The following is an 11,013-nucleotide window of genomic DNA, read 5'->3' as shown; positions in this document are numbered from 1 at the left end:
TACAAGTTGTGGCCATCAAAATGCTCAGAAACAAACACTGGATCTTCACAGCCAGCAAATAAACAGTCTCTTTAATATCATTGATGACCAAGAAAATCACAATAATATCCTGAAATCATCAATGCACAGGCGATTATGCCAACACTGTGGACACTGTTCAATTACATCCTTGGTGACCCTATTGAAAAGGAGCTGGAAATCGACAGGGCGCACCGTACATTAGGCAATCATGACCCAGATTCTAAGCGTCCAAGGGACATTATTGGTCACATACATTTTTTCAATGTAAAAGAGGCCGTTGTGAGGAAAGCAGGGGATTTGGGTCCTGGTGATTTCAATGGAAAACGCATACAATTGCTCCCAGATCTATCCTGAATGGCACTTGCTCAAAGAAGGGCATTGAAACCACTACTTGATGCTCTCTGGGAAAATGGTCTGATGTACTCCTGTGGTACCTTTCCAGCTGCAAGTCCGAAAAAAATGGAACATTGTATACTTTGAAAGATCAAAGCGACATGAGACCATTCTGTGATGTCCTGGACATTCCCAGAATCCATATATCTGACTGGCCACCTTCTCCACCATTGCCACAGAGTTTCGGCACATCACAGAAGGCTTTCAATGGATCAGGAATTTGATGGTGATGCACCCAGACGGGAAAGGAACCTGCCAATCATATGAGCTCCTGAAATGAATCTTCTTTTCCCTGATGAGAGAGACAGTTTGCAGATGCGTACTTATTTCTTTCAGAATATAATAAGATATCTCTAAATAGAGTTTTAGGTGCCACTCTTCCACTATACAGAATGTCTCAGTTCATATCTTAGAACGCCATTTAATTTGAGTTCACATTATATTACTGTAATATCAGGCTGTATTACTTTGCTCGCTATATATTCTATGGTTCCCCCTAATAGGAACCCTAGGACTAAAGGTTTAATTTACGCCTGTAAAGACAACCCTCAGTTAAGGACTTGCATTGGGATCTGCTTGTTTCGTAATTTCCTGGTGTTTGATATATTCATCATCTATACATCTTGGCCACTGAGAGGTAGACGTTACTATCTACCATCTATACTGCCTCTTTGCTCTTAATCTTTCTCACCTCCTCCTTTTTTTCATATAATATGACACAACTCAAAACTCGTTCATTGAATGTCAGAGGACTTAATGTTCGAGAGAAAGGAGCTCAAGTGTTTTATCATATGAATAAACAACACGTTCATTTTCTCTTTCTTCAGGAGACCCACTTTAGAGGCGATCATATACTGTACCTCAGATTACTAACAGATATTATTCATCTTGGCGTCACAGTACAAATGCTGTTTTGAAGTCTAAGGTGCGGAGTATAGGCCGACACAGATCACTGCCGCATACTATGGTAGAAACACTGTCTGACACGAAGGGGAGGTATATGTTTATTAAGATCTCGATCTATTCCAAAATTTTGACTTTGGCAAACTTCTGTCTCCCTAATTGTGACTTAATTAAGACACACCGTCAATCCTTGAACAAACGAAAACATTTTGCAGAGGACCTTATCATCGGAGGTGACTTTAATTTTGTCTTGGATCCTTCTTTAGACGCATCCTTGAGTCACCAATCTAAATCACAATCACCAGTGTCTCCAACTGGTCGATGTATGCAGGATACTACATCCAGACGTAAAGGATTATACGTATTATTCTCCTTTACACAATACGTATAACCGTAGAAACTTTTCCTTAATTAGTCATCACTGGCTTACATCGCAATTTACATCTCTGATAGGGACTGCTATATGGTCAGATCATGCTCCTGTATATTGTAATCTGACTATACCTGACTCCACCAAGGCTTCAGCTGTTGGAACTTAAATGCTAATCTACTGAAAGACTCACTCTGTGTCTCAGACCTTCTTGAGACTATAGACTCCTTCACAAATATGAGCATGATGAAACTGCCTTACCATTTCAATGAGAAATACTCAAATGCGTCCTCAGAGGGATACTTATAAAACATGGATGCCGGCTAAAAAGAGAAAGCAGCTAAAGTCTCCCATTTGCTTGAGCAGATTGATCTCATTGACTAACAACATAAATGATCTGCTTCCCTCCAGCTATATGCAGACCTGCTTTACGGTAGAAAGGAGTTAAGGTAGTTTCATGGATGGGTTACTCGCAAATATTGTGGAATTTCAGGGCACCTACTTATGGAAGTAACCAAGCGGAAGCTTCCATTCTCGGTACTAGATATGGGGCCTCCTCGAGAAAATGACCTAAAATGTCTTAAGCTAAAGTTAATATATAAGGTGTGGGATAGGGGTAAAAATATTCTGGGGATTGTAAAGTACACAAGCTACTTGTCCACAAGAGGTGGTCGATGATGAGACACAATTGCCAGAAAGTCAGGAGGAGGACCAGGGTGCAGAAGTGGAAGACTAGGTGGTGGATGATATAGTAACTGACCCAACCTGACAGGAGGACATGCAGAGCGAGGACAGCAGCACATAGCTGGAGGGAGGCAGGGTACCCCAACAGGCAGGAAGAAGCAGTGTGGTGGCCGCAGACAGCAGGCGGGCAACCGTTCCCCGTAACACCTGCACGACGGAAGTTGCCAGTACAACTGTTAGGTCTTCCCGAGTCTGGTTGTTTTTTTAAAGACTTTGTCGATAACCTCAAAAAGGCCATTTGCACCACCTGCCAGGCCATCATCAGTAAGAGTAGCAAAACTACATGCTTGTGGTGGTCAGGCTTGATCAGGCACATGGCAGCAAAGCACCCGACTTTGTGGGCCAAACCCCAGGGTCCAGGAACAGTGTCTGCGGGTGGCACCAGTACTTCTTCCGCTGCTTCCGTGCAAGCCAATCCCCTGTCCATAGTGCTTGCGAATATGCCTCCTGCCCTGCACCTGTCATTGCACACTCTAAACTAGCACCATCAGCAAGCACGTCCTTGTACCAACGCAGCATTCATTTGTCCATACCCCAGTCCTTAGAACGCAAATGCAAATACACAGCCAACGCCCCACAGGCCACATTACTAAATTCTTACACTTCGATTGCTTGCGCTCGAAATGTTGCCTTTTAGGCACGTGGAGACGTAAGCTTTCCGCAACCTGATGGCGGCAGCCATCCCTCGGTACTCGATCCCCAGCCGCCATTATTTCTCCCGGTGTGCCATCCCCGCATTACACTAGCACGTGTCCCGCAACATTAGCCATACCCTCAACAATGCAGTTACTGGGAAAGTCCACCTAACCACAGACACATGGACAAGTGCTTGTGGGCAGGGACGGTACATCTTGCTGACGGCACACTGGGCTAACATAGTGGAAGCCTGGACCCAGTCAAGACTTGGGACGGAACACATCCTTCTGATGCCGAGAATTGTGGGCCCTAGGTCAATCAAGGTTGCCCCCACAGTCTACAGCTCCTGCACCCCATCCTCCTCCTCTTCCTCTTCAGCCTCCATCTCCAAAATGAACACATCAGTCACAAGCTGGAAGCACTGCCTCAGCCAAGCGGCAACAGTCTGTGCTGAAGCTAATATGCTTAGGTGACAAATCGCACAATGTGGACAGCTCTGAAAGAGCAGGCAGATCTGTGGCTGACACCGCTGAACCTACAGCCAGGCATGGTCGTGTGTGACAATGGCCGAAACCTGGTGGCGGCTCTGAGGAGAGTGCTTAACCTTGTAGTTCAGCGGTTTCTCAAAACCTACCTGCAGCTGCCGGATCTGCTTGTCGAAGTACGCCGCCTGTGTGCCCATTTTAGAAAGTCAGCTACAGCTTCCGTTGCCGTGCTTTAGCAGCTTTTGCAGCTTCTGGCTCACCGACTGCTGTGTGATGTCCCCATGTGTTGGAACTCTACACTACAGATGTTGGGAAGGATTTGTGAGCAGAAGAGGGCAGTTGTTGACTACCAGCATCAACAAGGCTATCGGTATTCACTTCAGACTCCACAATAAGACCTCAGGAGTGGACATGGATGTCAGACCTCTGTACCATCCTCCAAAACTTTGAAGACTCCACCAAGATGGTGAGCGGCGATGACGCCATAATTAGCGTCATCATCCCGCTTCTTTGTCTTCTGAAACGCTCTCTGCTCACAATCAGAGGATACATTGCAGGCGGATTCCGATGAGATGGAGCAAGGAACTATACAGGGTGATTACACACAGCCCAGCCTCATCTCATCCCAATGTGGATTGGGTGACAATGAGGAAGAGGAGGAGGAAGAACAGGAGCTAGTTTCATGCGCTATAGATGGTACTACCTGCACAACTGTCATACCGTCTGTTCAGCGTGGATGACCTGAGGACAGGGAGGAGGAGGAGGAGAGCATGGTCAGTCATCCTCTTGGTGAGGACACGGAAGTCTTGCCTGTTAGTAGTCTGGCATGTATGGCTGAGTTTATGTTACGCTGCCTTTCCCGTGACCCTCGCGTTATCAAAATTTTGGGTGACAGTCATTACTGGTTGGTGACACTTCTAGACCCATGCTACAAGGAGAACTTTCTATCTTTTATTCCTGAGGCGGACAGGTCTACAAAAATGGGGCAGTACCAGAAGGCCCTTGTTGCGGAACTATTAAAAAAATTCCCATCTGAAAATGCTGGCGGCAGAGGTCGCAGTTCGTTGGACAACCAAGGAGTACAGGCAAGACAGACACAACTCCAATCCAGCAGAGGCAGGGGAACACTGTCAAAGTTCTGGGAGAGTTTTCTCTGCCCCTCCCATCGCACAAGCCCTGAAGCGCGGGGTACTCTCACAAGGAGTGCAAAGTTTGGGAAGATGCTGAGGGAGTACCTTGCTGACCATACCAACGTCCTCCGTGATTCCTCTGTGCCTTTTAATTATTGGGTATCCAAGCTGGATACGTGGAATGAACTGGCTCTCTACGCCTTGGAGGTCTTGGCCTGCCCTGACGCTAGCATTTTATCAGAGCGGGTTTTTAGTGCCGCTGGTGGAATTACAACTGATAAGCGCATCCGCCTGTCAACTGAAAATGCTTACTGGCTGACTCTTATAAAAATGAACAAGGGCTTGATTGGGCCAGACTTCTCAACACCACCAAATGATAGCAGCTTAACATAAACTCTATGTATATACAGTATGTTCATGTATACCCCCCTGGGATAAATGTTTGTCAGCCCATACACTTAGTGCATGGGCATTACAAGTATAGGAGACCCGCTCCTTTCTAATGGGAACATTTTTTTATGAGGCCCTCCTCCATGTCTTTTCAAGGGGCATTGGAGTGCCTCCCAATGTTTGGCAGCCCTTGCATTCACTGCATAGGCAAACAGTATGGGAGACCCACTTCCTAATAATGGGAACATTGTTTTCAGGAGGCCCTCCTATAAGTCTCTTCAAAGAGGTATTGGGGTGCATCCAAATTTTCAAAGGGATATTGGGGTGCGTCCAAATTTTGGGCAGCCCTGCCACTCACTGCATACGCAATAACAGTATAGGAGACCCAATCTTTAGTAATGGGAACTATAAAACATAGCCGGCTGATGGCTCTCTAAGAATAGTGAGGGCCGACTGCTGGCCCTTTAAGAATAGTAAAGGCCGCCTGATGGCCCTATAAAAATAGGCTTTGTGACTTTCAGAGTCCCTCCTTCATAAATGAAACAGGATGTGTCTGATGATGTGTCACACACCATATGGCCAGATAAGGTGTTAAAATTACATTTCCCAGTGAATGCATTTGTCACAGTTGAAAGCAATGCAAAAGAGCAAAAACGCTACATGTGAACATAGCCCAAGGTGTGGAGGAGCATTTTTGTTTTTGGTTATTTATTTTGCCTGATATACAAATCATTACCCTGGAAAGGATGTTCCTTAACATATTTCCCAGGAAAATCCATTTTGTTGTTGTATGTTTTATTGTGAGTCTGTAAAAGTGGCGTAATACTCTGACAACATTGTTAACAGCAGTGACCTGGGAGTCAGAGATGCTTCCAGGGGTCTTCCCCATGTTGTTCCCATGTCATTTGAGCACTGTTCCCGTCGATTTGGGCAATTTTTAGGCCCTCTGCAGACTGCTGGGGGGGGGCCACCTGAAAAATGCTCGAGTTTCCCATAGACTTACATTGGGCTCGTTGATCGGGTCGAGCTCCCGAGTATTCCAATGTGCTCGACCTGAGCATCAAGCACCTGAACATTTTAGTGCCTACCCATCACTAAAAATTACTATTCCAAAACATTGTACTATAGAGCGATATTGGGATTTATATAATTGTACACCGGTTTTTATTTATTTAGATTTTTTTTTTTTGGCACAAAGTTTGTTTACAAAAAAATGTTTGTAATTATTTATTTTGTTAATCCCTTTACCCCCGAGGGTGGTTTGCACGTAAATGACCAGGCCAATTTTTACAATTCTGACCACTGTCAGTTTATGAGGTAATTACTCTGGAACGCTTCAATGGACCCCCCTGATTCTGAGATTGTTTTTTCGTGACATATTGTGCTTCATGATTATGGTAAAATTTCTTCGATATCACTTGTTTATTTGTGAAAATAACTGAATTTTGGCAAAAATTTTGCAATTTTCAAAATTTTAATTTTCATGCCCTTAAATCAGAGAGATATGTCACACAAAATAGTTAGTAAATAACATTTCCCACATGTCTACTTTACATCAGCACAATTTTGGAACCAAATTTTTTTTTTATTAGGGAGCTATAAGGGTTAAAAGATGACCAGCGATTTCTCATTTTTCCAACAAAATTTGCAAAACCATTTTTTTAGGGACCACATCACATTTGAAGTCACTTTGAGGGGTCTTTATGACAGAAAATACCCAAAAGTGACACCATTCTAAAAACTGCACCCCTCAAGGTGCTCAAAACCACATTCAAGAACTTTATTAACCCTTCAGGTGTTTCACAGGAATTTTTGGAATGTGGTAGAAAAAAATTAATATTTAACTTTTTGCACAAAAATGTTACTTTAGACCCAATTTTTTTTTATTCTCACAGGGGTAACAGGAAAAAATGGACCCCAAAATCTGTTGTGCAATTTCCCCTGAGCACGCAGCTACCCCACACTGTTTGGGCGCACGGCAGAGCTCGGAAGAGAAGGAGCGCCTTTTGACTTTTTAAATGTAAAATTTTCTTGAATAATTAGCGGACACCATATTGCGTTTGGAGAGCCCCTGATGTGCCTAAACAGTGGAAACCCCCCACAAGTGACACCATTTTGGAAAGTAGACCCCTCAGGGAACTTATCTAGATGTGTGGTGAGCACATTGAACCCCCAGGTGCTTCACAGAAGTTTAGAACATTGAGCCGTAAAAATAAAATTTTCACATTTTTCCAACAAAAATGTATTTCAGCCCCCAATTTTGCTTTTTCATAAGGGTAACAGAAGAAATTGCACCATGCAGTTTGTTGTGCAATTTCTCCTGAGTAAGCAGATATCCCATATATGGGGGAAAACCACTGTTTGGGCGCACTGCCGGGTTCGGAAGGGAAGCGCCATTTGATTTTTTGAATGAATAATTTGCTTGAATACTTAGCGGATGTGCCTAAACAGTGGAAAAACCCCACAAGTGACACCATTTCGGAAACTAGACCCCTCAGGGAACTTATGTATATGTGTGGTGAGCACCCTGAACCCCCAAGTGCTTTACAGAAGTTTATAACATGGAGCCGTGAAAATAAAAAAAATCAAACTTTTTCCACAAAAATGATGTTTTAGCCCCAATTTTTTTATTTTCACAAGGGTAAGAGGAGAAAATGGACCTCAAAAACTGTTGTGCAATTTCTCCCGAGTACGCCAATAATCCCATATGTGGGGAAAATACAGTGTTTGGGCGCACGGCAGAGTTCAGAAAGGAAGGAGCACTGTGTGACTTTTTGACCGCAAAATTGGCTAGAATTGAAAGCGGACGCCATGTCGCGTTTGGAGAGCCCCTGATGTGCCTAAATAGTGGAAACCCCCCAGAAGTGACCCCAGTTTGGAAACTATACCCCTCAAGGATTTTATCAAGGGGTATAGTGAACATTTTTAACCCAGAGGTACGACACAAAATTTGATAACATTAGGTCATCATATTGAATAAATTGTCATTAGTCTTGAGCGCAAGTGCTCGCTACTTGAGTTTGCATCAGGTACTCAGGTATGCACCATGTATCACGGGTGCTCAAGTGAAATGCTCGAGTCCCCGCCCGCATGTTTCATGGTTATTAGACACCCAAAAAAAAACATGCGGGGATCGCTCGTGCATGGCAGGCAATCCCCGCAAGGTTTTTTTGGCCACGAAGTATATGTGGCAGAAACTCGAGCATGTTGCTTGAGCACCCGCGATACTCAGTGCATACCCGAGCACCCGATGCAAACTCAAGTAGCGAGCACTTGCGCTCAACACAAGTCGCCATATCGTCATCTTTTTTTTTTTTTCACTTTTGAAAAAAATCCCTTACCCCAACCCTAATACAACCCCAACCCTAACCCTAGCCCTAACCCTAGCCCAACCCTAACCCCAACCTTAGCCCAACCCTAACCCTAGAGTTTATTTTTTACGCCGTTCCTCGTGCGGTATAAGTGATTAGATGACTTTATTCTTCGGGTCGGTGCAATTACAGTGATACCAGAATCATATCTGTTTTTTATGATTGACAGCTGTCACACACTAAAAGACGCATTTTTTTGTAAAATCTAGTTTGTGACATCAGTGATTGCGTGAATGGCACTAGCTGACACTGAGCTCTTTTCTTTGGTGATCACAAGATGTCAATCAGACCTTTTCATGACCAAACCTAATTAAAGTAAAGTAAAGAGTTACATAAACACACAGACATAAAGCAAACACTTTATTTGAAATACAACAGGCACATTCTTTAATTATTTAAATTAACCAATATACTCAACCCAGTTCTGACGGTAATCCAAGGGTTTAAGCAATGTCCCACCAAATAACTTTATTTAGCTCCAAAAAACGCATAAAAAAACAAGGCAAAACCGCACGTTTTTTCCGCAGCATTTTTCCTGCCAAGGAGATGCAGAAACGCTCAGGAAATTTCTGCTTCAAACCCTGATCGTGCGCACATAGCCTCAATCTCAAAGGCCAAGAAAGATCTCCTTAGGCACTTTCTAATAGTCCTGGGAATCTGACGTAGTCTACAAATGGATACCTTAAAAACATAAAAAGAGAGTTAAAAAACAAGATACTGTCTCTTGTTCACAAATTTATTAGAAAATATGGATCCCCCGCAGGTCCGACATAGTTCAGCGCTTCCCATGAGGTTCCCTGAATCCGTTGATAAAAGTGTATGGAGAGTCTCCATAGGCTTTTAGCAGCCACTACTCCTGGTTCCTGCTGCACTCTGAGACCCGGCGGCTCTGCACAGCAGTGACTTCAGTAACTATACTGCTCATCAGAGTCGCCGGGTCACACTGTCCTCTGTTAGACCTGGCGACTCTGATGAGCAGTATAGTTACCAACGTCACCGCTGTTCAGAGCTGCCAAGTCCCACAGAGCGTAGCGGGACCCAGGAGTGACTGCTGCTAAAAACCTATGGAGACTCAGAACAAATCTCCATAGGCTTTTATCGACAGATTCGGGGAACGTTGTGGGAAGCACTGGATTACATTGGACCTGTTATTTTCTAATAAATTGTTGAATGAGAGACAATGCCTTGTTTTTGTTTCTCTCTTTTTATGTTTTTTTGGGTATCCATTTGTGGACTAAGTTGGATTCAGTGGACTACGTCAGACCTGCATGTTTTTTTTGCTGTTTTTTAATAAATTTGTGAACCAGGAAAAGTGTTGGGAAATGTTTATTCAAATAAAGTATTTTTTGTGTGTTTTTATTTTTGATTGCTGGGTCAGTAATGGGAGTGTCTTATAGACACCGCTTCATTACTACCATCAGAGCTTGATGCCAGCTGTGATTTGTGACAAATTACAGCTGACATCAATCCCAAGACACTTTACACTGATTGTCAATGCATCAGGGCAATTGGGAAGAGCAAAGGCAAAATGCCATAATTGGTGCATCTCATATACTTCTGGTATATTTAAGCTGGGAAGGGCCCAATAACCAGGGACCTTCCCAATCTGATATCAGCTCTCTGCTGTATGCTTTACCTTTGCTGGTTACAAAAATAGGGAGGGGTGGGCACATCATTATTTTTAATTATTTATTTATTAGGTTAAACAAGGGTAAACGGCCATTAATGCCATTGGAAAGGCTGTACAGGGTGAAAATTTATACAGTACAGACCAAAAGTTTGGACACACCTTCTCATTTAAAGATTTTTCTGTATTTTCATGACTATGAAAATTGTACATTCACACTGAAGGCATCAAAACTATGAATTAACACATGTGGAATTATATACTTAACAAAAAAGTGTGAAACAACTGAAAATATGTCTTATATTCTAGGTTCTTCAAAGTAGCCACCTCTTGCTTTGATGACTACTTTGCACACTCTTGGCATTCTCTTGATGAGCTTCAAGAGGTAGTCACCGGAAATGGTCTTCACTTCACAGGTGTGCCCTGTCAGATTTAATAAGTGGGATTTCTTGCCTTATAAATGGGGTTGGGACCATCAGTTGTGTTGTGCAGAAGTCTGGTGGATACACAGCTGATAGTCCTACTGAATAGACTGTTAGAATTTGTATTATGGCAAGAAAAAAGCAGATAAGTAAAGAAAAATGAGTGGCCATCATTACTTTAAGAAATGAATGTCAGTCAATCCGAAAAATTCTGCAATCTTTGAAAGTGTCCCTAAGTGCAGTTGCAAAAACCATCAAGCGCTACAAAGAAACTGGCTCACATGAGGACCGCCCCAGGAAAGGAAAACCAAGAGTCACCTCTGCTTATGAGGATAAGTTTATCCGAGTCACCAGCCTCAGAAATCGCAGGTTAACAGCAGCTCAGATTAGAGACCAGGTCAATGCCACACAGAGTTCTAGCAGCAGACACATCTCTTCAACAACTGTTAAGAGGAGACTTTGTGCAGCAGGCCTTAATGGTAAAATAGCTTCTAGGAAACCACTGCTTAGGACAGGCAACA

The 11,013-nt window shown here is 43.4% G+C and overlaps 1 pseudogene; it reads left to right on the top strand.

Annotated features, from left to right (window-relative positions):
* The window catches only part of LOC141203905 (uncharacterized), a 141,697-nt pseudogene that overhangs the window by 88,751 nt on the left and 41,933 nt on the right, over window positions 1–11,013 (top strand).

The sequence above is a fragment of the Phyllobates terribilis genome, unplaced genomic scaffold (assembly GCF_046119375.1).
Source record: "Phyllobates terribilis strain yellow unplaced genomic scaffold, ASM4611937v1 Scaffold_130__1_contigs__length_5004896, whole genome shotgun sequence".
Classification (NCBI taxonomy): Eukaryota; Metazoa; Chordata; class Amphibia; order Anura; family Dendrobatidae; genus Phyllobates; species Phyllobates terribilis.
This window is presented reverse-complemented; position numbering and strand designations above follow the sequence as displayed.